This window comes from Chiloscyllium plagiosum, unplaced genomic scaffold (genome assembly GCF_037043375.1).
Source record: "Chiloscyllium plagiosum isolate Xiang-an unplaced genomic scaffold, Cpla_swu_hap1 HiC_scaffold_47, whole genome shotgun sequence".
NCBI lineage: Eukaryota > Metazoa > Chordata > Chondrichthyes > Orectolobiformes > Hemiscylliidae > Chiloscyllium > Chiloscyllium plagiosum.
Window position 1 is genome coordinate 11,095,880 of NW_028270185.1, and position 6,000 is coordinate 11,101,879.

Below are 6,000 nucleotides of genomic sequence, written 5' to 3' on the forward strand. Positions count from 1 at the left end.
CTGTTTCAAGTTTCACAACATCTTTCTGATAGGAAGGAGAACAGAACTGAATGCAGTATTCCAAAAGTCCTGTACAGCCGCAACGTGACATCCCAACTCCTATACTCAATGCGCTGACCAATAAAATTAGAAGTCACATGACATCAGATTATACGCCATCAGGTTTATCTGAAATCACAAGCATTTGGAGCGCTGCTCCTTCGTCAGATGATGTGAAAGAGCAGAGCTCCAACAGCTTGTGATTTCAAATAATTCTGTTGGACTATAACCTGGTGTCATGTGACTTCTAACCTTGTCCACCTGAGTCCACATCCTGAAATAAAGACTTCTTCACCACCCTGTCTGTTTGTGACTTCACCTCCACCTGCACCCTAAGGTTCAGTAACACTCCCCAGGACCTTACCATTAAATGTGTAAGTCCTGACCTGGTTTGCCTTTTCAAAATGCAGCACCGCACATTTATCTTAAGCAAGCAATTGGACAATTTCAGACATGAGCTTCAAGTTACAGCCAGCAAAAAGCGAACACAGCCAAAATGATTCGAGACTGCAGATGCCTCCCTACAATACCAACCGAGTGATTATTCTGTAATGACCAGCTCTCAATCTGGATTGACGCAGCTCATCCCCTTTCTATTCCAGACCCACTGTCAGTCAGTCAATTCTCATCACAATATTCCTGATGAAGGGCTTTTGCCCGAAACGCCGATTTTCCAGCTCCTCGGATGCTGCCTGACCTGCTTTTCCAGCACCACTCTGACCCAGACTCTGATTTCCAGCATCTGCAGTCCTCACTTTCACCCAATTGTCATCGTGGTCAGTGTGGTTCCATCACATGAGTCGTGATGGTTTCCGTTCCCCTGAGCAACAGCTCAACATTGGCCAACGTTTGTGGGTGGCACGGTGGCACAGTGGTTAGCACCGCTGCCTCACAGCGCCAGAAATCCGGGTTCAATTCCCGCCTCAGGTGACTGTCTGTGCGGAGTTTGCACATTCTCCCCGTGTCTGTGTGGGTTTCCTCCGGGTGCTCCGGTTTCCTCCCACAGTCACAAAGATGTGCAGGTTAGGTGAATTGGCCATGCTAAATTGCCTGTAGTGTTAGGTGAAGGGGTAAATGTAGGGGAATGGGTCTGGGTGGGTTGCGCTTCGGTGTGGACTTGTTGGGCCGAAGGGCCTGTTTCCACACTGTAAGTAATCTAATCTAATTTGCCCTCCTTTGTCTAAATCACTGCCATTAGTGCCAGGGCATCATGGAGATGCCAGTGTTCAGTCTGCAAGCCCCAAACAGCTTTTGACCCCGAAATGCATTGCCTTTTGGGTGAATTGTAAATGAGCGATGAAAACAATTTTTTTACTTCAACTATGTACTTTCGGCATAAAAATCTTTACATACGTACACAGTCACTGGAGCAGTTTGACTCTGTGCAGTGCGAGCAAATCCAAGGCATTTCTTACTTACACGAGACTGTATTTGCAGATATTGGAGGCAGTAGGAGGGTCCCATAACTGAACGGACCCCCATTTACCTTCAGTAGGAAGACCTCAGATGGTGGTCTTCCCCCACTGCCCCTTGGCAGCAGCTGCCCCAGGCTTCAGTGCGTCCCTCAGCACGTCGTCCTGGAGCTTGGAATGTGCCAGTCTGCAACACTCAGTCAGGGTCAACTCCTTACACTGGAAGACCAACACGTTCCGGGCAGAATAAAGAGCGCCATTCACTGAGTTGTGAATCGTTATTGTTCACAAACCCCTGCTTCACGTTTCTGCCCCGTCAATGCCCTAACGTCCACCTGATGGAGATTTCACCCCCCCCCCCCCCCACTCTGTCTGCTTTTGCCCCTCAAAGTGGCACTGACTGTGCCCTCCCTGGGTGTTGGCCCTGGTATTTTCCACTTGCATTTTGCAGTGAGAGAGAGGCTGGTGGCGACCCAGAGCACCAGGGGTCTGCCTGGTCACCACATTCCCCACTACCTACCCACCTCCCCTAGCCTCAATGCCTCTTCCTGCCTCAAACTGCCCCCTGAGTTGCCCATTATCCCCCCAAATGAGAGAGCCATCACAATGCACTTTATAGAACCCCTACAGTGTGGAAGCAGGCCATTCAGCCCAACAAGTCAACACCGACCCTCTGAAGAGTAACCCACCCAGACCCATTCCCCTACCCTATTACTCTACATTTCCCCTTGACTAATGCCCGTAAACTACACACCCCTCAGCCCTATGAGCAATTTAGCATGGCCAATCCACCTTAACCTGCACATCTTTGGACTGTGGGAGGAAACTGGAGCACCCGGAGGAAACCCACGCAGACACGGGGAGAATGTGCAAACTCCACACAGACAGTCACCTGAGAGTGGAATCGAATCCGTATCCCTGATGCTGTGGGGCAGCAGTGCTAACCACTGAACCACTTGCCCCCTTGAGACCCAACAACACACTCTACACTGCCCCTGCACTCTCTGTGTGTGGAGGCCGTAGTGGGATGGGGGTGGGGGAGGGGGGTCATTGCCAGTTACCTCCCCTCCTCTTGTGGTCTCTGCTGCTGTTCCACCCAGCTCCCAACACCACTGCCACACCAGGACCTTCCTCAGCAATCAATGAACAGACCATCACCTCCCTCCAACTTCCCCGGGGGACTATAATCAGCCCAGACCTCTGACTAACTAGGGTGAACAGCCCCAAGACAAGGGTGAGGAGACCCTGAGCATTGTCTGTGCAGCGCTGTGAATGATGAGAGACCACTCCCCCTGCTGACCCCGTCCCTACACCGACTGACCATTGCCCCAGACAGTAGTCAGACTGATGTGTCTGTTTCAGCTGGATAACTGCCTGTCTCTTCGGCGATGTGCAGACTGTGCCTGTGAATGTTACACAATTGTAGAATCCCGACAGTGTAGAAGGAGGCCATTCAGCCCATCCAGACTGCACCAACCCTCACAGCATCAGGGACCTGGGTTTGATTCCACCCTCGGGCGACTGTCTGTGTGGAGTTTGCACATTCTCCCCGTGTCTGCGTGGGTATCCTCCCACAGTCCAACGATGTGCAGGTTAGGTGAATTGGCCATGCTAAATTGTCTGTAGTGTCCAGGGATGTGTAGGTTAGGGTGGATTGGCCATGCTACATTACCCCATAGTGTCCAGGGATGTGCAGGTTAGGGTGGATTGGCCATGCTAAATTACCCCATAGTGTCCAGGCATGTGCAGATAAGGGTGGATTGGCCATGCTAAATTACCCCAAAGTGTCCAGGGAAGTGCAGGTTAGGGTGGATTGGCCATGCTAAATTACCCCATAGTGTCCAGGGATGTGCAGGTTAGGGTGGATTGGCCATGCTAAATTACCCCATAGTGTCCAGGGATGTGCAGATAAGGGTGGATTGGCCATGCTAAATTACCCCAAAGTGTCCAGGGAAGTGCAGGTTAGGGTGGATTGGCCATGCTAAATTACCCCATAGTGTCCAGGGAAGTGCAGGTTAGGGTGGATTGGCCATGCTAAATTACCCCATAGTGTCCAGGGATGTGCAGGTTAGGGTGGATTGGCCATGCTAAATTACCCCATAGTGTCCAGGGAAGTGCAGGTTAGGGTGGATTGGCCATGCTAAATTACCCCAAAGTGTCCAGGGAAGTGCAGGTTAGGGTGGATTGGCCATGCTAAATTGCCCCATATTGTTCAGGGATGTGTAGGTTAGGGTGGATTGGCCATGCTAAATTACCCCATAGTGTTCAGGGATGTGTAGGTTAGGGTGGATTGGCCATGCTAAATTACCCCATAGTATCCAGGGATGTGTAGGTTAGGGTGGATTGGCCATGCTAAATTACCCCATAGTATCCAGGGATGTGTAGGTTAGGGTGGATTGGCCATGCTAAATTACCCCATAGTGCCAGGGATGTGTAGGTTAGGGTGGATTGGCCATGCTAAATTACCCCATAGTGTTCAGGGATGTGCAGGTTAGGGTGGATTGGCCATGCTAAATTACCCCATAGTGTTCAGGGATGTGCAGGTTAGGATGGATTGGCCATGCTAAATTGCCCCATATTGTCCAGTGATGTGTAGGTTAGGGTGGATTGGCCATGCAAAATTGCCCCATAGTGCCCAGGGGTGTGCAAGTTAGGGTGGATTGGCCATGGGAAATGCAGGGTTTCAGGGATGGGGAATGGGTCTGGGTAGGATGCTCTTCAGAGAGTCATGTGGATTTGATGGGTCGAATGGCCTGCTTCCTACACGGTTGGGATTCTGTACTGATGCTCCGGAAATTGAGGAGGGTCTCACCTGATTCTGCCACAAATCCCACGTCACTCAGGCCCCTGGGTTTTCAGGAACAAAGAGTGAGAGAAAGCTGAGGTCACAGTGTCTCAGGGAACTGACATAACAGTGAGCGAGTCACGAGGAGAGGGGGAGATCCCACCAACCCGATGAGAGGAGGGAAACAGACAGGAACACACTGAGAGGGACAGGCAGATGGACAAAGGAACAGAGTGAGTGTTGGAAACTGAGAGAGGTCATGGCAGTGGCAGGGACGGTTTGGAGAGTCAGTGTTTAACACGTTCAACAGAAAGGTCTCATTGTGTTTGCTGTGAACAGGGGACACAGACACACAGCCATGTCGGCCTTACTTGATCCACAGGACCCTGTCCCCCCCTCCCCCTGGCACTGCCAGCTTCTCAGGACTGTTTAAGGACAGGCTGGACAGTCCTGTGTCCCTGTGCTCCCCATTCCCAAACTGTTGGAGGTATTGGTCACACTGTGGTTCTTGGTGCTCTGAGACAGTGATGGTGACTGGGCCCCTTTGTCACTGACTGTCTCTGTCTCTCCATCAGTAACTCTCACTGTCTGTCTCACTTTGTCCCTCTGTCTGTGTCTCTCTCTGTCTTTTTATTTCCATCTCCATCTCTCTTTCTCTGTCTCCCTCACTTTCTGTGTTTCTCTCTTTCTCTATCTCTCTGTCTTCCTCTCTTATCTCCTTCTCTCTGATCTCTCATTCTCTGTCTCACTCTTCCTCTCTCTCCTTCTCACTCTTTCTCTCTCTCTCCCTTTCTCTCCCTCTTTGTCTCTCTCTCTCCCCCTCTCTCTGACTCTCTCTATGTCTCTTTCTCTCTATCTCTCTGTGTCTCAGTCTCTCTCTGTTTCTATCTCTGCTTGTCTCTCTCTCTCTACCCTTCCCTCTCTGTCTTTGTCTCCTTCCATCTCTCCTTTCTCTCTGTGTCTGTCTCTCTCTCTCTGTCTACCCTCCCCTCACTGTCTCTGTCTCTCTCTGTCTCTCTCCCTCTCCTTCTCTCTGTCTCTCTCTCTCTCTCTGTCCTTCCCTCTCTGTCTCAGTCTCTCTCTCTCTCTCCCTCTCTCTGTGTTTATGTCTCTCTCTCTCTCTCTCTGTCTCACTGGAGTCCATGTGATGATTGAATTGGACAGAAAACTCCAGATTGACAATTAAGGAATGCTGATATATCACAGATAAATCCAGTAGGAATTTCAGCAGGAACAGCATCACATAAAGTTCAAAAGTGGAACTAGCAACCATAGAGAATTGTTGAGTCAAATAGTGTAATGTATCATAAGACACGGGTATCACTGGTTAATTGCCCCTTGAGAAGGTGGGGGTGAGCTGCCTTCTTGAACCGCTGCAGTCCGTGTGCTGTAGGTAGACCCACAATGCCCTGAGGGAGGGAATTCCAGGATTTTGACCCGGCGTCACTGAAGGAACAGTGATATATTTCCAAGTCAGGATGAGGAGTGGCTCAGAAGGGAACTTGGAGTGAGTGGTGTTCCCATGTATCTGCAGCCCATGTTCTTCAAGGTGGAAGTGGTCATGGGTCTGAGGATCTTTGGTGACTTTCTGCAGTGCATCTTGTAGATGGTACACACCGCTGCTACTGAGCGTCGGTGGTGGGGGGAGGGGATGCTTGTGGATGTGGTGCCAGTCGAGCGGGGGCTGCTTTATCCTGGATGGTGTCGAGCGTCTTGAGTGTTGTTGGAGCTGCCCCAATCCAGGGCAATTGGGGAGTATTCCAT

The 6,000-nt window shown here is 50.7% G+C and overlaps 1 protein-coding gene across 3 annotated transcripts in view; it reads left to right on the forward strand.

The window, feature by feature from the left end:
• The window catches only part of LOC122542700 (dapper 1-like), a 123,991-nt gene that overhangs the window by 23,917 nt on the left and 94,074 nt on the right, over positions 1-6,000 (forward strand). The gene's annotated exons all lie outside the window — the stretch shown is intronic.